This window comes from Cupressus sempervirens, chromosome 4 (genome assembly GCF_028749045.1).
Source record: "Cupressus sempervirens isolate cs-2001-9-10 chromosome 4, ASM2874904v1, whole genome shotgun sequence".
NCBI lineage: Eukaryota > Viridiplantae > Streptophyta > Pinopsida > Cupressales > Cupressaceae > Cupressus > Cupressus sempervirens.
Window position 1 is genome coordinate 324,779,292 of NC_143121.1, and position 21,430 is coordinate 324,800,721.

The following is a 21,430-nucleotide window of genomic DNA, read 5'->3' on the forward strand; positions in this document are numbered from 1 at the left end:
CTACATGTTGGTTGATTGATTTCTTTTTTAAATCCCTAAACATGTAAAACTAAATTTCACAGATCCAATCTCTAATCTCTAAACTTTTAAAATTTAATAAAATTCATATTTTGACTTGTTTATTATTTGACAGGTTGTTCCTAGAATCATGATTGTAACTTAGTTTCATCACAATGATCCTTATGAACTTACATAGTTTCATCACAATGATCCTTATGAACTTACATGTACATTCACTAACAATGTAAGTTTATTTATCAAATTTCAACATTCTCACCAAAATCTGAACTACATTATCTCATGATTGTTTCAGAGTACTACTACTCACATGTGAAATAGGCATCTAGATTACTGAACCCTTCTTAAAATTAGTTTCATTGAATTAATATATGTTATGCTATTAGTGGGTGTGTAATTTGAGCATGAGAATAATGTCATATCTATCTACGTGTTTTGCCTAACAAACTTCTGAAATATAATTTCTATAAGTTTTTAAAATTAGAGTAGATGAATTATTCTATAGGAAAAGGTGTTGCATTTAGGCATTTATTAATAGGTTTGGACATGAACGATTTTCTATTTCTAGTAGATTATAATGATGATAGTATTGGATTTTTTTCCATGTTTAATTTTTCTCGTGATTCTTGAACTTTCAGGTTGTTGCTTCACAAGATTGGCCTAAACTTATAAAGGATGCAGGTTTGTTCTATGTATGCTCAAGCACATCGGAAAGAATTGACTCAAGAGATAGAAAGATCATATGAGGGGCACTGTATCTACACTTTCAACTCCCATGCATTGTTATATATTTCATATTCTGAACAAAGGAAAAAATCATATATTCAAAAAAACACAGAAAAAACATAAAACTTTCTTTCACTAGTATGAGTATATTTATCTATATTGTTTAATTGAATCACCTGTTGCTTATGAGAAGAGTCTAGTACATAAAATATTTGGTGGCCGACTCATAAGTCAGGTTGTGATTTTTAGGTGTTTATATTTTCAAATTTTTTTGTACTTTGTTAACAAGGATGAGTGAATGTAAGAAGATATCATAAGAAGTTATTCATATCTAAAAATCATCTTTTTTAATATTAGCGAGGGAATAGAGAGGGGCTTATAGACACCTCCAAGATTTACTCTTCATTTCAAAAATGGGATTTTTTGAGTCACTTAAACCTTTCAAAATTATTTTTATGCTGGGAACTCTAGGTTATAGTCTTAGAAAAGTATTTTATTCATTAACAATTGCTTCAACCTGGCTTGTAGGTGAAGTGCACACAATGTTCTTATTGCTCAAACAAATTTGATCCTTTCTTAGATTTGAGCCTAGAGATCATTCGAGCAGATTCCTTGTTGAAAGCATTATCCCATTACACGGCAGTGGAGCAGTTAGATGGGGGTGTGAAAAGAGATCAATGTGAATGATGCAAAGTAAAAGTGAAGGCTCTAGAACAACTCAAAATTGATAAAGCACCACATGTTCTTGCAATTCATCTCAAGCGCTTCAGTGTAGTTGGATTTGGAGGAAAAATTGACAAAAAAGTAGACTTTGGTTGTACGTTGGATCTCAAACCATTTGTTAGCAGTTCACATGTAAGTAGCCCTTACAATATTATTTGCCAATGGATCACATTTTCAGTGGAATCTCATAATATAGTTTTTGTAATATCTACTGGTTTTTTAATAAATTTTGCACATTTGAATGATATTCTAGTTTCTCTGTCTATTGATCAATCATAGGAGGGCAATTTTAAGTACACTCTTTATGGTGTTCTTGTTCATGATGGCTGGAGCACACATTCTGGTCATTATTTTTGCTTTATTCGTTCATCCATAGGCATCTGGCATGCTTTATATGATAATCAGTTATACATTTGCTACAGTTGTGAAGACATGTTTAATTTTGTGGAGCAAGCTCATTATAATTTGTGTATAACATAATACACAAAAGAACTACAATTTTATGTAGAAACTTTTCTTTATATGGTAACACTAATTATACTAAAGTTGCTTAGACTGATTGAAGTTATTCTTATGAAATTTTGTACTCTAGGTCTATTCAGTCAGTGAGAAAAGTGTGCTTTCCTAGAAAGCTTACATGCTATTCTATATACAAGATAAGAAAACTAGCATTCAAATAGCAGGTGGGTCTGAATCTTAGTATAATGGCTCTAAACTAAAGAAGAGGGTGTCATTGAACATTGGACATCCAAAGGAAAACCACTTACAAGATTCATATGCCCCCCAGGTGATAGAAAACATGCATTCTTTCCAAACAGCAACAATCTCTTTTAGTGTTGCAGGTGTAAACAAGATACCCCAACAGGTAGAAAATTTGTCAAATGTCAATTTCATTTCAAAAAGTCTAGAAAAGAAAACAAGTTCTGGCCAGTCATGCAGTAAATCCAGATCATCAGCAGATCATGATGCTACATTATAGATGGTGCCTCCAAGAACCAATGGTATTCAAACAAATAATGTCTTCTAGTCAACTCATACCATAAGTAATGGATGCACATTGAATGGGTCTAGTAATAATGTTAAGAAGCAGGAATCTGAAATAAAGGGAACTGATTTTGTGGGTAATTTTAACATTATGGTTGTTAGACATTCTCAAAACTATGATGTGATCAATGATAATGAGAACTATATTGGTAGAAATTCTGAAGCTTATTCAAAAATTAATGGTAACAGATCATGAGAATGTCAAACATTCTACAAATGGTTTGATAGGTATTATTACTCGACATCATGCTACTAAACTTCCAAAAAATGATTCAAATGGTAAACTTGTAGCTGGTGAGCATCTAGAGAATGGTAGTGTGGTCCACAATTCTATAGATAATGAGAGTGAGGCTGCTAAGCTCCTATCCTTGGAAGATGGTTCCTTATTTTAGGTGCTTGTTTTTTGTATTAATGCTGCAGTGTATATGTTTGTTTTTGAGAAAATTGCTTTTAGTCCTAATAAATCTTTATATGTTCCTTTTGGCAGGGAGGCAAAAATGGTACTTTGCTTTGTAAGGGAAGGGAAATGAATGGGTCATGTGTAAAAGCTATGCATCCACATAGGTTGCAGAAATATAGTCAAGAAATTAAATGTATTTCCAGCCAAAAGTACCAAAAACACCATGAGGACAACCACTACCTCATTAGTAGAAACAGATTAAAGCTTATGAAGCATCTTCCATGTCCTCGATTTTTACAAGCATTGTCTTTCAGGGTGCATTTTCTTCTAAGAGCAATGCATATTTTGAGGAAGAAACAATCCAATAAAAGGAAGAAATGCACGAAGTTACAGCTTAAAAAGGCTGACATTTTTCTTAAGCAGAAACGCTCTGCAAAAATGCCTTCTGGAAAAGAGTATCCAGCTGTGAAAAGTTTTGCATGTTTAGTCGCTTCTAAGTATCCACAACAATCCTGTGGAAAGGGTCTGTCAAACAAAATAAATGGTTGTGTTTCTGTGCAGCAAACTGAGACATTAGAAATTACAGCTGGTGTGGTTCAGAATGGGTGTAACATTGCTAATGTTTGTGGCTGAAGAAGCAGGCTGAATATGCTTGTGGCGGGGTTGCTATGACGGTGATGGCAGTTGGCGTCGCCGCCACAGCGGCCCTGCTGCAGTGCTTACCGTGGATGTCGCAATTGCGACGTCCACCTGACCATTGTGACGACCCTTGTGTTGCAGACACAACGACATCGTCGCAATTCTTGCATGGACATCGCAATTGCAACGTCCATGCAAGCATTGCGATGGCCGTCGGCGTTGCCGCCACAGTGACCTCGTCGCCAGGTGCCGACGCATCCTCGTCGCAATTTGTCGTGGACATTGCAATTGCGACCTCTAGGGAAAGTATTGGGACGGTTGCCACCATAGCAACCCCGTGGCCAGATGCTGACGCGACCCTGTCGCAATGCTTAGGGTGGACATCGAAATTGCGACGTACGTCCCATGCATTGAGACGGGATTCGTGCCGTTATAAAGTGGTTTCATTGCGATGGATGGGCGTCGAAATTATGACGGCAGAGGATAGACGTCGTAATTTGCAACTAAAAAACAACGACATCTATTACTGTCGTAGTGGCGACACATTGCGACACTTAGCCGTCGCAAATTGATGCCAAATGTATTAGTGAACCTTTGTGTTGAAGATAATACATTGTGTAGGTTTCGGAGGGGTGGGGTTGTTTTACCAAAAGTTTTTTTCCCCATCGGCATATCTTTATGTTTATGTATTTTGTTTCTCTGTCTGTTTTTTGTATTCATGGTTGACTGCAATATTATTGTTTACATAATATCGAATTTGAAATTGTAAGGATTTAATAGGAATTTGCACAATACTTTCCTTAAGGGATTAGTGTAGGAAGCTATTTCTGCACCTGAGTTTCCTTACAATACACTAGAATATACTTTTACTTGGCTCCAACTGATTTTCTGCTAGGCTTGCACTAACTTTGCTCGGCACCTACTGTCCATTCGATCAAGTTTGGCAGAAAAACTTTGTTTAACTTGTTCTTCTGAACTTGCTTAGTGTAACCAACCTTTGCAACCTTAAGTAGATTATCAATGCACTATGATATCATTGTCTTATCTTATTCTTGTACTCTGTTATGTAGCATAACTCCTTTCCTCTAGGTGTTATTGTTACATCTTTTGATCAAATCCTCTTCATCAATCATATAAGTGACAGTAAATAAATCATATAAGCAGTTATCTTACCAAAAAGATAGCATGTTTGATATAAGTGACAACACAATGATTAAAACACATTTATCATACTTGTATCAATCTATTTTCAACAATCTCCTTCTTTCAACATGTCCATCCAATTACTACTACTGGTTGGTTGAATGTGAAAGAAAACTAACTGAAAAACTAGATTTATTTTGATGATGGGGAGCCACTCTACCTGTATGCCAGAGTCAAAAGATGAAATGAGAGGGTATAATGGAATAAGTTGTCTTTTATCTATAAGCACATCATAGTGGCAAGGCCTATATATATATATATAATTTCTGATACAAGACATTGCTTTGTCAAGGTTTCCTATACATTCCTGCTTAAAAATCCATTTGCATAAGATTGAAATACTAGGTTTATCTAGGTCTTATAAGAAAGCCATAGCCACAAACATGATAGGGATGTTGCTAAAGACTCTATACCAGTCTATATTGTTCATAAATTCCTTTCCCAAAATTTTAAATATGACTCTTTGGATCAAATAATGGGCGTTTTGCAATATTAGTGAGAGATGCACATTATAGATAGGTTCATCAAATGCAATTTGGGGAGAGGGGCCCCTCAACTTGATTTTCGAATTCATCTTAGGCACCCTATGAGATTAAAGAAATTAGAACCGACCTTAAATAGAGCCCAAGAAAATTAGAGTCAAGGGAGTTTGAAAGAAAGAGGGAAATTGAAGAGACTTCAAAGAGACAATCATACAAAGAGTTGCTGGTCTTTTCATGTAATCATGTTTGTTAACTCTTCATCTTATTCACATTTAGAAAGGGGATGAAATGATGTAATTTAATATTCATGATTTTCATCCACACTATCAACCTATTGATTAATACTTAATCTGATTTATTTATAATGTGATCATTCCCTTCTTGTCGTTTGAGAATGTGAAGAAAACTTAATTATTTCTTACACATATTACTAACTTGTCTAGGATCAACTTAGGGTTTCAAAATCAGAGCATCTCCTATGTAACACCTCAAAACTGAATCCCAATGCTTATCTTTATAATTCAGTAATTGTCATCATTAGGGGAGGGGGTTAACCATCCTAAATCAGATTAGTTGGAATGTTCTATCTCCACTTAGCATTTTCTCTTTACTTTGTTATAAAACTCCAATGTAATTTGTAAAGAAGCAAGTCGATATCTCTGATTTATAGTATCTTTAGGATGAAATTCAATTTCAGGGAAATTAATGATTATTATTTTTTCTTATTGTTAATTTGAGGGGGGGGGGGGGATTTCATAGCTTTGGGTGAGGTGTTCTCTCCTCTTTTTATTTTTTCCTATTGTTATTGGGGGCGGGGCGGGGGGGGGGGGGGGGATTTTCATAGCTTTGGGTGAGGTGTTCTCTCCTCTTTTCTTTTTCATGGTTTTAGATTTATGGGTTCCTTTGTTTCCTTCTGTGTTAGGCCTTTTAGGTTGGGTTGGTTTTCTCGGTTCCTTGTTATTTCTTCGTTTGAGCTCTTGTGTTAGGGGTTTTCCTTTTTTGTTTCCTTACCGGTTTGGTTGGGTTACTTTGAGTAAAGCAACTGCTATCATTTTTAAAGTGCCAATCTTGGCTTTTGCCTATTTTTGGTTAGTGGTGTATTTGTTAAGGATTTTCCCTTCCTAGCTAGATCATGCGGCTTTCTTTTCTCTTCTCTTAATAAGGTTGTTGTGGTTGTACTACATCATGTTCTTCCCTACAAGATTTCTTTTAAGGTGACGCTTGTCCATTTCGAGGTGGGTCTCTTTGTGTTTTCTATAATGTAGGATTGGATTATATTGCTCTAGTTCCCCACTTTCCAACTTCGTATAGAGGTGGCTTGATATATCCTATTAGGGTGGAGTACTATTGCTGGAATGTGATCAATGGTGCTTTGCGGTTTTATCTTAGATGTGGTAGATAAATTATAGGGCTAGATTAGTTTTTAGTTACCCTTTTGGTGGTTCCATCCTCTACAACACCTATTGAGGTGACCCTTTCTTATGGAGATGGATAGGAGTTTTGTAAAGTGTTGTAGGTTGGTTGGTAAGTCATAGTTATGGACTTTAGATTGATTTTAGGAGCCATTTCAAAACCCAAATTGAAGGCGGTAGGAGTTTTTTCTACTCCTTTTCTAGCTGGCTTTCCACTGCCTTATCTCTGTAGGTTGTTAATAGAGGTTTAGAGAGCATATCAAAACCCTTTAATGGTTTTGACAACCATGTTAGAAGCCAAGGTGGTTGTGAGGGCCAAGTCAAAACCTATGGTGGTCCAGGGAGTCTTTCAAAACCCCATAGTGTTAGCTAGCTTTTTGATAAATCAATATTACAAGGTGGTATGTGATGATAGTTTTGGGAGCCATATTAAAACATAATGTGAAGTTATTGATTGTGAGGCTATTTTTTTCCAAGCTAGTTCTCCGTTTCTCTATCTTAAGGTTGATTTCATTAGTTGAAGGTTTGGTTAGCTTACTAAATCTTTGTATTGGTTTTGGGAGGTATTTAAAACCCATTATTGTTGTGGAAGCCATTTCAAAACTCAATGTGATTTGGGGAGCCTTCCAAAACCTTATGAATCTCTTGGGAGACTATTTCTTTGATGTGAGGCATTGGCCTATATGTTCTATTCTTAGGGGCAACAAGAGATTGCATGCAATTCATTTTTAAGCCATTGTTTAGCTGCTAGTTTTGCTATTCTGTATTATTTATCTTTTGCAACTATTTAATCTTACCAGAGTTATAAATTTCCCTCAAAATCTAATTGTAAAGGGTTTCACGACCCCTTAAAAGCCTATTTTTACCTTGATAAAGAATAATGGTTATATGTGGAGGTCAAAATTGTGTCTTGAATAATTTTAACAATATGTTATTCTTAAATATTCTATTTAAAATACTGTATAACAACTATTTTAAAAATATATTTAGTCATAATTAAAATATCTATTCCAAGTTTAATCTAAATTTTTTTGCATAGTCTTTTATAATTTTAGTTTTACATTATTAAAATGTCATTTTATAGTTTGTTACTTATAATCCATATTTTATATATATTTAAATCTGGAGTTCTCAATCAAGACCCCAATTTAATTGATCATTTTCTCCCTTAAGTTGATTTTGCTATGTTTGTTTAGGGAGGGGTTCTATGAGGGGGGTTGATGGATCATTTGGATTCTTCTTTTATAAATAGGAGCCCTTGTATTTTAACAAGTAGGTGAAAAAGGAGGGTGGGACTGTAAAATGCTCTAATAGCTTAAAAATGCTTTTTTCCACTTGTTAAACATTTTAATTTCACATTAAAAAAATAAAATTAGAAGGATTTTTTTTGCTCTTTGTTTTCATGAGACCACCAACTTCTTTGAATTTGTGTGCCAGCTTAAAAATATTCCCTTAAAAATAACAAATTATTTTGAATTTGTAAATTGGATTTGAAGGTAGCATTTGACCTTTTGATATTTGGAATTAAGAGTCTTACACTCATTAGACTTGATCCCACATAAACTCTTTAAGAACCTTTCAATGACATTTTAAATATATTTTAAAATTAGACTAAAAATTGTATTAAATCTTATAATTTTTTATTTTATTTTTTAATATAACATCTCTTCTCTTTGTAGTAATATGAAAATAGTGATCTTCATCGGTCACCCATAACACAATTGCATATATTTAACATTTCGCAAATTTCAAATTACCCCAATTTTATATCTTTACTATGTATCTTCTTCATCTTTTAATATGCTTATTATAAATAAAATATTAGGAGTATCGCGCAATATTTGCCCGACGTAAGACTTCATATTTGATTACAAATTCTTAGTCCGCAGTTCTGCTGTTTTTGATTACTGTCAAACCTTTGTATATAAGGCGGCATCTTTCCAAAGGAGAGGAATCACAGAAACCCGTCTGTGAGGAGATCTCAGTTACTTACGAGATCACTGTTTTAAGCGCTTCTGAGAAGAAAAACAGGAACTGCAATTACCATGTCAGGGTTTCTTGGTATATTTTCTCGCAATTTTACAAGAATAAAAAGATTTGGGAGCATTGGCAGCCAATTTTACGTCGGCCGCCGTCAATTATTCGTAGCTTCGAGTTCTCCTTTGACCAATGGCATGTCTGGCTCAGTAATTTCATCAGGACGCTCTTCTCACGCACATGTATGGAACAGCAAAATATTCAGTAAGCCTTCTTTTCACGTCTTTTCTGTCACCTCGATTTCATTCGGCAAATTTCTTCCAAAGCACGTCTCTCTCGTGTTACTTAATCTTATAAAACAGAGTTTTCTCCTGTAGAGGTTTTTACATCTCTGGTTTAAAAAATAAAAAATAAAAAATAATTCCGATGGCATTGTGATCTATCTACTTCATACTCTGGTCATAGTTTGTGGATTTAATATTTTTTTTTAAAACTTTAGAAGGATAGAAAACATTCTGGGAAGGATTGGGCAATTTTAATTCTGCCGAACTCCATGCAGAGCCCAAGTCGTTATTCTAAATGCTTAAAGAAAAATGATTTTGTAGAATTTGGTTTGCCCGTAGTGAATACATTCTTAAATTTGAGCTCTTTCAGGGCAGATGTTCAAAACCACCCAGCCATTGATAAAGAGTTTTAGGTCATTTAGAATAAATTGGTAGAGTAGTCATCAGTAAGAACAGACGCACCAAGATTGTGCCGGCAAAAAAATGGCAAAGGTCTTCAATATACAAACTTTGGGAAAAATTAGTAATTTTGGGAACTGATAAAAAAAAAGTGTTCTCTTGTTCAAAATAAATAGAAAAAATGTGGGGTTTCGGTAAAATATTTTTGTTTTTTTATTTCTCTCTCTCTGTTCAAAAGAAATGCAATCTCTTCTGTTCTCTGGAAGCGTTATAGCTTAAATATTGATTATAATATAGGACTTTTGTTTTTTCTATCAAAGTGATTTTGTTGGCTTAAAATATTTATTCATATTAGTTAAGTAATGGATTGTGTTGGTTGCAGGTCGTTTTTCTTTGTTCCTTTTAACAACTCTCCTTGACTACAAATATAGCTAGTTGATTGTGCTTTGTCTTTAATTCCGTGAGTTTACGGCTTTACTTGGTTGCAAACTATGGCCTTTTGTTAACTGTATATTAACATTTCAATGAATTCAATTGCTGAAATTCAAAGTAGTATGAGTGGCACAACATTGTAATAAATTCCATCACACTTTGTCATAAATATTAATGTAGGTCCAGTGGAATTTGTGGTGGATATGGCCGACTTTGTTCACCCATCATAATATTGTTGCTGTTTGCTGAAAGTTGTAGATTAAATATTGATTATAACTGATGTTTTTCTTTTTGGCTTCCATCTTAGTGATTTTGTTGGCTAAAAATATTTATTTTTTGTAGTTAAAGTCATGCAGATTGATGTTCTTTGCTCCATATTATGCATATCCTTGAGTACAAATAATGTCATTGATTGCTCTTTACATCTTTAATTCCATGAAGTTTATGGCTTTAGTTGGGTACAAATAATTGTACTTTTGTTGGTTCTATATAATGTGCTTATTCCACTGCAAACAATTTTCTATTGTTTGGAAATGGCTGCTATTCTTAAAACACCAAAAGCTTAAATGGTCAAACAGTCTGACAATTTTACACCTCATACAACTTAAAGCTGCTAATTGGCTGTCCTTATTTGTTTGACAAAAGAATAACTTTGACTATGAACCATTTGATATTTAAGAGTACCTGGAAATGGGAAAAAACTACCACTGACTACTGACCATTTTGTTATAAAAAATGGCCAACAAATTCACATATATAATCTAAGGGCCAAGGGGTAGTCAGAATATTTCAATGACTTCTGAATCTTGTCAGCCTGGCAAATCCTATATACGTGTGTGTCTGTTTTTAACTGATTGAAGTTGTCCTATAAGCTTCTATTGGGTGTCCATCACAAGTTAGTACAATTGCTACTAACAATTCTTGAAACTTTCTGGAGATGAGTGGCAGTTAACCATTATTGATTTGTATTGAGGCACGAGGATATTAGCAGCAGTTGATTTCTAACTTTTTTCTTGCAATTCTTGATTAGCAGGTCAGCGGAGGAGCATGTTTATACAGACTCAGTCAACTCCCAATCCCCTGTCTTTGATGTTCAGTCCTGGAAAGCCAGTAATGGAAGTTGGAAGTGCAGACTTTCCAAATGCTCGTACAGCTATGGGTTCCCCTTTGGCTAAGACACTCTTTGGTATTGATGGTAGGTGGCAGCATTAAACTGATAAAATATTGAAACATGTTTCCCATCCTTTTTCTTGAACTTTTAGTTAGTGTGAGAACGCGGCTTTCATTTAAGTTTTATTAGACTCTTATCTTTAACTTTTGAACTTGAAGTGGTGAATATGCTGCCTTAGAAATACTTTTTAGGCATGTAAGGTTTGATGCCTTGTCCATTTCATTTGATTCATGTCTATGATTATAGTTGGTTCATGTATTAATATGTTTTTTTTCGAAATACTGAACAACACATAAATTTTCTTCTATATCATTAGGAACATTCAAACCCTGATATGTAACTCTTACCTTATTAAATGAGTTCCTCATACGGTGTTACTTTTTGTTGAAAGAATTATAGCACGCACTTGCTATCCTAGGATTCTCTGAATTTTCCAAATTTTTAACTTGTCCTCTAATCTGAGGATGTAATGGTCTTTTATCTAATTTCTATGTTCTTTCTGTATTCTTTGGAATAAGGAGTTCTATGAATCCATCTCCCCTGATTGTAAAAGTATCTAGAACCTAGGAGTCTCCTGTGGCATTCTGCTGAAAGTCTTCTTGGTTATATCCTTCTCTAGTGTTTGCATTTGAATTTTGTCCAAAAAGGAAGGACTATATAGTCACCTTAAAACTGCTTTTAGTGTTGGAATTGAAATCTATTATAGTAGGAAATGATCTGTGAATAGTGAATTAAATCATGAAGAATAGTAACATTGAAGAAGCTGCAATTAGTTAATACACATGGATACTTTTCTATCAGAGCACCTATGGGCCTTTGCAGAGGCTTCATACCTGTAGATTCTGCCAATAGTCAGGACTGCTATCTCCTGCATAAGCAAGACAGTAACATGAATAGAGCATGACACAGCTTCAAAACAGCCTGTGGTACCATTCAATTTCCTCAACAAACATCTGAGGGCCTGCAACCATTGATTGGATGATGTTATTGAAGTTTGAGCAATGTTGAAACTGACAAACAGGACTCCAGTTTAGGTTTGCAAAATCAAAATCAGTTGCAAATCTCATGAATGTTGTGAAAATCCAAGAGGTGTATTCTGCTACGCTGGAAAATAATTGGTGATTTGTTCATAGAAGCCACAGTATAACAGCAGAAGATGAACAATTCTTGTTATTTTCACTTACCTGCTAGAAACTAAGTTAACAGTTCAAATCCAGATGTGGAAGCGGGTACAAGAACCCGGTACATGGATACATGAATTTTTTTGTGGGGTTTTGAATGTGTTAGGGTATGTGCATGTGTATATGTATACAGACAAAAAAATATAATTGAAAAAATATACAGACTTAAATCATTTGATAATATGATACCTCAGCATTTATCAATGTCCAATGCAAAAGATAAATAAATCATAAATGTCAATTGATAGTTCACAAATATTCAAATAAGCCATATCATGTATTTCTGTGTTCATGATTCCAATGAAAATCAGAAAATCATTACAATTACAAAATATAGTTCATGATTCATCAACCATTAAAAGGATTTAAAAATAAAGTAAAATCATTTTTTGAATATTTATCTTCAGCTGCTGCAAGTTGAGGATCATTTGAACCCAAAGTGGCTCCACTCGCACTAGATGCATAGTGCACGAGCACCATGTCAACTTCATGTCTCCCTGAGGCAACACTTGATCTTTGATTCAATTTTAGTGTCTCTAAATTGTAATGAGGACATAATAAGACCATTCATGATGTAATAGAGGTCATTATAAGGCCATATTTTGCAAAAGTTGTCAAGTTGCAACGAAAGTTGTCAAACAACTTTTCTTGCAACCAAGTTGTCAATAGTTGTAATAAGGGTCTAAGTTTATGTTTGTATGTGTTCCATTTGATGTTATAAGACCTATGAAGGTCATTTCTCATGTTGGAGGGTCAGTTGGATAAGTTTTTATGCAAGTTGCTCAAATTGCCAAAAAAAATGTTGTAAAAATTGTTATAAGCTAAAGTTGTAAAAATGCAACAGGGAAGGCCAATAGTCATATATGTTTAAAATTTGATTTTGGTTGTTTGAGAGGTTAGTTTGGGATGGAACACATTTAAATAGGCCTTGAAAGGCTCAGGGAATGTGAAGAAGACAGTTTATTGTAACATACATATGAATAAAGCATTTTTTCCTATGCAAATTTTCTGGTTTCTTACTGTCTCCAGGGTCTGTATGGCTTTGTACAGCTAGATAATGAAGTGAGACTGATTTCATTTGATAGGATAATGTGTCTTCTTGCCTTTGCAACAAGTTTGGATGAATTTCATTAAGTTTTGAAATTATGATTGTTTTAGTGGCTGTAATTTCCAAATTTTCCTGTAACAGCCCGGTTGCAGCATTTTCTACGATTTTGTATGGATGATACATGATCTGAAGCTCATATTACTGGATAAAGGATTGAGTTAGCTTTAATTTGGCAGTGGTTTTAGGTCAATTCATTAATTATTGAGGGAGATATTGCATTTTTTCTGAAACTAGTTTGGAAACCCTTGCCAATGAGGATTTGTGGACCAATTTGGCAATTTGGGTTATGATTCACCATTGGAAAATTCTAAAAACTATTGGTTTGAATGATTTTGGATGCTCTAGAAGATTATGGTCGTAGTAGAGTGAATAAATGGTGTTCTGCCTGTGTTTAAGGAAGTCCTAGGTGAGTCATTGCTAGTTTGCAAGCACACAAGGAGGTATGAGTGTTAAGTTTTGAACAAGTGTTCTTATGGCTGGGTATTTGATGGCTTGGGAAGCATATATGGACCTATTGGAAGATGTCTGGGGTTTGGCAGGATTTGGAAGGGTTCGGAAATGACACTTGTAAAAAATCCTCTTGGTTCAAGCCAAAATTGGCCTAGAATGAGGGTTCCGGTTTGATGATTAGGTAACTTGATGGTTGTTTTTCCTGATAAAAATGGTGGATTTAGTCTATTGATAATGTGTTGAGGGAAATAGAATAGGATTTGTGAATCTGGCCTTTGAATTTCTCATAGATGCTTTGTAAAACAGACCTAATTAAGCCCTCAAAACTGAAATCAATCAACTTTTGGTGGAAATGTTCCAAACCAACTGTGTCTTTACATATGTTTTAGAACCTCCAAAAAGGTTTTTGAATCTACATTTAGTTTGCGAGTATCTAGCCTTCATTGGAAGTTGTGCCCTGTTTGCATCTGCAAGGGCTAGTAGGAGATAAGTTAGTTAGAGGGTGCATATAGAGGTTTGAAAAAATCAGAGTTTTTCAGAGTTGCCAAGGGTGTTTAAATGTTTTATTTGATGGATCTAAGATGTTCCTAAAGTTGGTTGAGCCCTATGAACCATTGAGCCGTTAATTGGAGTTCATAACCTATTGAAGCATAAAGGCATTACAAAGGGGAACTTGGAGTTAGTGGAAAATAATAGAAAGTGTTGGTTGAGAACCCATCCATGATGAATCCTTGTCCATTTTAAGGCTTGAGATGTCAAAGATTAGTCCTTTGAAAGTGAACTTTGTAATATGAGGACTAGTGTTGGGGTTGTGAGAATGGTATGAGCCCATTATTGTGAAATATGCTTACATGGTTGTGAACTGGAACCCTACATCTGCATCAATGCACCATATTTAGGAGATGTCACCATCATCATTTTAAGCTATAGTAAGTCTTGTAAGATCCTAAATGGTTGCATCCAAGTTGGCACGTTTAGGGACTACATCCCAAAGCTTTACTACCCCATCCTTGTAGTGTTCTTTCTTACATGACAGAAAATGCAAATTAGAATGAATGTAAACTAAGTCTTCACCCTTTTTTGAACCCAGTTGATTATGCTTCACTGAGTGGATAAAGGAGTATGTTCTCCAATTCCATTCAACAACAAAAGAACTTGCAACCTAGATAAAATAAAACTGCAAAGTAAATTAAAGAATATCAAGCACTAAGTTGTAGAATAAAACTGGTGTAAAAAAACAAAATACTTTTGAGAGGATCTTGATTGCAATAGGTTGGATGTATCCAAACTTTTGACCATGGACTTTCCACCATTTGGGAACTTCCATGGGGTATTGGTCATTAATAGTTATTGGAGTATGACTTCTCCTTGAGGCAAACATGCCAAATTCTTGCTTAACTTCTCTCTATTTCTTCATCTTGGAAGAGTACTAAATGCCCGCAAATACCCATCAGCAAATCCATCTTGATATGATGCTAATTTTCTTGGCATAGAAAGTACTTTCTTGCTATAGTACCATGGAGATTGGGCAGATGCAAGAAGGTCTAGTCATCTTTTTGCAATGATGATGAATTAGTGATTTTACCTTATTGCAAAAGTTTTCACATTCTACAAGGTCATCCTCATGTTTTTTTATTGCCAATTTTACTTTCTCTACGATCGTGTCCATTCCATCATAGACATCCCCTAAGAAAGGTGCATGTGTATTAGCAAATAAGAACGAAGTCATGCTAGGCTTGGTGAATTCCAATGCATATTCCACACAAATCCACCGATTTTCATCCAAGACCAATGACTAACCTTTTGGGTCCTCCCTAAATGTGAAGCCTTCTATACACCCTATTGGTTGAGGTTGAAAATCAACTCTCAGCAACCTAAGTTAATAACAATATCAATAGATAAATAACACATTAAAAATAATTATCAAGAAAATTTATATACAATTGATAAATGAACATGATATAAATAAAATTAAATAAATAAATTAAATTTAGTATTTACCTTAAACAATTCCAAACTTGAGAGACATCTTGTGGTTCATCACAAGCATTTGGATCTCCTCGAGCTCTACATATATTTGTTCCACTCACTCTATTTGAGTGCCAATTTGTTGCACCACTAGTTTGAGAGAGCATATTGTGTGCGGTGTCCAACAAATGTGCTCATATAGGTCCTTAACTAAAAGCACTTGTGCCCCTACAATTTTTCGCATTCTAGTGATTACCTGGACTACGTTCTCATTACCCTCCATTTTAATGGACTCAATAATTTTTCTGGAAATGAATTGTGCATCTTTCACTAACCCTACATAATCAACTACCCTAAAAAACATTGCTCCTTTTGGGGACATTGCAATGACATTAATAAATGGATGGTTTTTGGTATCTTTCCATACATTGAAAACAATTGGAACACTTGATTTAGTCCAAGAATCTTTAATTGGTTGAAGGGAGGTCTCTATAGCATTCCTCTCTTTCCAACAAGGTAGTACACATCTTTTCAAACCTAGAACTTATGAAACCAGTCAGTGCACTATTGATTGCCAACACTCACCAATACTATGATCTCACCAAGTTGAAAGGAAGACCATTGGCATAGAGGCAATGTGCAATTTTTTGATCAGCATTGTCTCTTCCCTCCTTTTCAAATACCTTGTACTTCATCTTCATCTTCCACTTTTGGTATAGGTGAGAATGGACGTTTTGAGGCTACAGTTAAATCAATGGGTAATTTTTTTTCTCGCTACACCACTATAAGTAGTTTTTTTCGATATCTGAACCAATCTATCAACCTCTTCTTGTTCTTTTACAAATCCTGTTCAAGTGGTTTAAGTTACTTTATTTTCTATTCACCTTGAAGATTAGAGTTAGTCTTTTTATTTTGCGAAATAAATCTAAAGTGCTACTATCTAATGGTGATAAACACTTATCTTCCAATTCATCCTTATAAGTAAGAAGGATATTTTGTAATCCAAGCTGATTTTTGAAAGATTAAACTTTGAGTTCAATTAGTCTAAAGATAGGAGCAAGATATGGGGACAGATGGCTTCAAAAGCTTTTTGAAGGACTGAGATACTAAAGTTGTAATTTTCCAGAACAACATAGAACAAATTGTTGATTCCATGCAATTGCGAATAATATTAGTTGTGGAGGTTGCCTTGCAGGTTTTTCGAAGCAATCAAAGACTGATTTGAAAGTGCAATTATCTATGCATACAACTCCTTATGTAGGCCTTGACACATTCCCATCCCTTTGCTAGCAGGGCCCATAAAGTGAAGTTTCACTCAAGAGTATCAGCTAGTTTTTGGTTTAGAATTACAATAACTACACTAACAAATATATGCCCCGCTTCTTAGAATTTGTGAAATTCTTGTGGTGTCTCTACAAAGGAGATGCTATATCAATTATGAATCTATCAGTTCCTTCCCCACTTGAACTTTCATTACCAGTCATTCTTGCAACCTGATTTCTTGCTATTATAAAAAAACTAAATAAATCTAAATTAGAATAAAACTAAGAAATACAAGCATACAACTGAAAACAAAATATAAAAATCATTAGAACAAAGACCTTAACTTGTAGGGTTGAGGATTCACTCCCCAACAATAGGATTTGAAGGCCACAACTTTTACTAAGTTGGCCTTAGATGCCAAATTCCCTAATACTGCTTACCATTGGCATCAAATAATTTTGTTGATGCATTCGATATGAAGGATTCTGAAAACCTCATCTTTGCCAATATGGTGTTTATCAAACAATCTAGTGCAACTAAGACCAAATTGTTGAAAGACATTGTTTCAAGCTCTTCTTTTAGGGTTCTCATGGAGTAAGCATAAATAACATTGCTAAATCACACAATGATGAAAATTTCAGAATAAAGAAGCATGCGTAGAAAATTACACTTTCAAATCAGTCTTTGATTGCTTCGAAAAACTTACAAGGCAAACTCCACAACTAATATTATTCGCAATTGCATGGAATCAACAATTTGTTCTATGTTCTGCAATGTTACAACTTTAGTATCTCAGTCCTTCAAAAAGCTTTTGAAGCCATCTGTCCCTATATCTTGGTCCTATCTTTATACTAATTTTGCTCAAAGTTTAATCTTTCAAAAATCAGCTTGGATTACAAAATATCCTTCTTACTTATAAGGGTGAGTTGGAAGATAAGTGTTTATCACCATTAGATAGTAGCACTTTAGACTTATTTAGCAAAATAAAAAGACTAACTCTAATCATCAAAGTGAATGGAAAATAGAGTAACTCAAACCACTTGAACTTTTCCTTGCATATTCACGTTGAACCTGTGTGGAAGTTCCTAACCAAGCTAAAATACTTAATAGTAAACCTCAAGTAGTGTGTTCAATGATGTTGAAAGATGGCTAGGATGTCATAATATATAATCCTTAAACTATAGGCTATAAGAAATGTTGTGTGTAAAAATCAAGCTCCAAGCTGAGTGACATATGAATAGATATCCAAGTGACTGCTTTACTTTTTGTAAATGTCCTTCTTGGTAGGTCTAGTGAAGTTGACCTTCAAAGGAAGGAGTTGAGTAGGAGTGTCTAAGGAATATGTGGAATATGTGGAGGTGCTCTATCAATAGAGGTGTTGATAGAAAGGATCAAGCTAGTCAAGCTTGTCTTAAAATACCAAAAATGTAGTTATCACTTCGAGCCAAATGAAGCGATCTGCTTAGAGTAATAGAGAGATAAGTGTGGATACCACTCATGACTAGAAGTTGAATCACCCATGGATCTAAGTTTATGGATGTAGAAAGTAAGCAAGAAGATAGTCTTAAGAGGTAGTGGCTAGCCGATAAACTCGGTCAAGGCAATGGTTTGAGGATCATTAGATTGCTACATTTCATGCGCCACATCATGAGGACCTGGACCCTCTTAATATGGGTCCAATTGATGAATTCCGTGTCTAGTCCCCAGACTTCAAACACAAATAAAATTGTAACCTTCATGATCTATCAAAAAGATCTATTCTTCAAGGAATATCTTGGAAGCAGATTTGGAAACATTGATGTTCCAAGACATAGAGAGGCATAGCCCTTGCGAAGACGCAATCGGACCAAAAAATTGGACTCCTGGGTATGTCTAAGTTGATGTGATCTCCAAAGCTGCTTCCTTGCGGGAGAATTGGGATTTGGAAAGAATGTTTGGAAATGTTGAAACTAATGACTTCACTTTTACTAAGGCTGACTGCAAGTTGGTGAAGTTCATAAGTAATGACTTTACTAATTACTAAGGCTGACTGCAAGTTGGTGAAGTTCATAAGTAATGACTTTACTAATTACTAAGGCTGACCACAAGTTAGTGAAGTTTGTAGAAATGAGCAAGGCATCAATTTGTCATTGTAAGCCTTTGGTCAAATGGGAGAGGAGAATGAAATCATTGGAAAGAAGTAGCATAGCTATAGCCTATAATGACCTCATGTAAAATCCAACCATCATTGATTCATTTATATGGGTGTGTTGCCGAAGTAACTCCCAACTCCTTAATGTAAATATTGGAGAGGGTTAATGGAAGAGGAAAGCCTTTTTTGACCCCATTGGCACTCTTCACAAAGTCAAAAATACCACGAGAAATACACAAGTGCTTAATAATCGTCTCATAAATCATCCATGCTTTGGTAATGAGAGAATCACGAAAAATAACATCTCGTATCCTCTAGAAAAGTAGGTGTCTCAAAACTGAGTGAAGAGCCTTGAAGTCTATAAAACAAGGAGATTGTGAAGACTAATAGGGAGCCTCCATAACGATAGCTGGGAGTGTCAATATGTGGCCAGTGGTCTGATTGTCTCTTGAATCTAGCTGCTTGTTGAGCTCTAATTTTGCCTCTCTCCAAGTGCTTAGAAATTGCATGCCTGACATGGTGGCATAAATTTTGGCAAATGGATCCTGATTCATGATGGTCTCATAGATTTCAAGGTTGAAGAGACCTCCAAATTTATGAGTAGGATGGTTATGTGTTGGCACCAAGACTAAGAGAAGTTTGAACAAACCATTCTTTTGGAAAGTTTTGGTGATGGGAAGGTAAGATGATAGTTGATCAACACTATTTTGTATAATTACAATTTGCAGACCTTCACAATCTGCTGTGTTGCTGGTATATAACTTAATAATAGCTTTCTCGATGATATACTTGGAGACAGTGGTAGCTGATGGCAACGGGGTAGGGACCAAGACATTAATTTGGTCATGCACATTGTAAAGAAAAGCTAGCATAGGAAATCCACACATTAGGGCTGATGTTAGAAGCTGTAGTTTTACTTGGGAGAAGAGTGGGTGGCAAGGTCTTGTGGAAATGAGGAAGATCTTCATGGAGTGCAAGTTGTTGAGAAGCAAGAAAAATTGCTTCTCATGTCAGAGAAGAGAATAGTACTCCCAATGGATGGAGTATATGGAAATAGACAATCTGCAATAACAATAACCAAACCATCGTAGTAAAGGACAATGAATCTTAAATGGAGATGAAGGCTTAAAGATAGTTTGGTTAAAAAGCAGTTGTTCTTGCTTATACTTTAATCATCCTTAAGCCAGTGTGCAGAGTCAACTATGTGATCTTTTGCTTTTGTAACAATAGTCAACAAAGCCACACCACAAGAGTCCTTGGTATCTTTTATATGCTTGAGGTAAAACTATTGCTTGAGTGATGCCACTTCTTGGAAATCTATTGTTAGCTATAGGTTTTAAATTTTTTTTATAGTAGATTAAACATATGCTGGATAATTTATAAAAATAAAACCTACATCAGCTATCATTAAAATTGTCTCTCATCTCAGATAAATTAAAAATGATTTCACCATCCCACATGATATTGCCATCTAAAATTGGTCATCATCCGTAGTTGTTGTCAGTCTCAATTATCACGGTTGTAGGTGGCAATTATGCCATGAGTAGGTAAGTAAGACTTTTGTTACTTTAGTTGTTGTCGGTCTTAATTATCATGGTTGTAGGTGCCAATTATGCCATGAATAAGTAAGACAGACTTTTGTTAGTTAATAAATCACTGTTTTGAAGAGGTGTCATTTGTGTTGTCAGATGGTGACAGTATAGAGTCTATTTGTATGGAGCTTGGAACAAGTGAGAATGTGGTTAATGTGGGAACTATTATGCAATGAAACATATATCAATCATTCATGGTGTAATGTGACTCTGTGATATTCATGCTATTGCTGTATTTTACTCATCTCTGGTATTATGCAATCCTGTTGAATCTGCATATTCTGTGCTATCTCTCTCAACTTAGGCATATAACAATGGTCACCATCTCTTAGAGAACTGTTGGCTTCTAATATGTTACTGTAAGCTCGTAATTATCATTAATACCATCCATAGTGGAACTTCTGATTTATAACATTGGTAGCGTCCCTTGTCTTGCTTCTTTTTCTGCCAGAATTTTTTTCACACTGTTGGTTTGTTCTGTTTTTGCCACAATTCTTGATGGTGCTGCTGACCTATTCTGGTTTTCATGTTGATTCTGGGAGCTTAGAGCAACAGTAATTATCTTTATGGCAGTCAACCTGAGAAGACAAACTACAAATAATTGTTTAAGTTATGTAGCTGTGAGAGAGATTAGTTACCTGTGATTGTCTGCTGTAAGGATTTTGAGAAATTTTGTGTGATGATAATCTCTTCTTATCATGCTTCATTCTGCTCTGTTATTTGATATGAGTTCCAGCTCCCTGATGGCTTTGCGTAGTTCATCTGATTGGCATTGAGATGTTTTTATAGCTCTCTCCCTCTTTGTGAGATGTCGGAATTTCAAATGT

At 35.0% G+C, this 21,430-nt stretch overlaps 1 pseudogene across 1 annotated transcript in view; it reads left to right on the plus strand.

The window, feature by feature from the left end:
* Positions 1 to 8,490: 8,490 nt before the first annotated feature.
* The window catches only part of LOC149561341 (nifU-like protein 4, mitochondrial), a 49,933-nt pseudogene continuing 36,993 nt past the window's right edge, over positions 8,491 to 21,430 (plus strand). Inside the window, exons 1-2 of the transcript XR_016363803.1 lie at positions 8,491 to 8,888; positions 10,770 to 10,934. The product of XR_016363803.1 is annotated as a nifU-like protein 4, mitochondrial (transcript). The remainder of the gene's footprint in view (positions 8,889 to 10,769; positions 10,935 to 21,430) is intronic.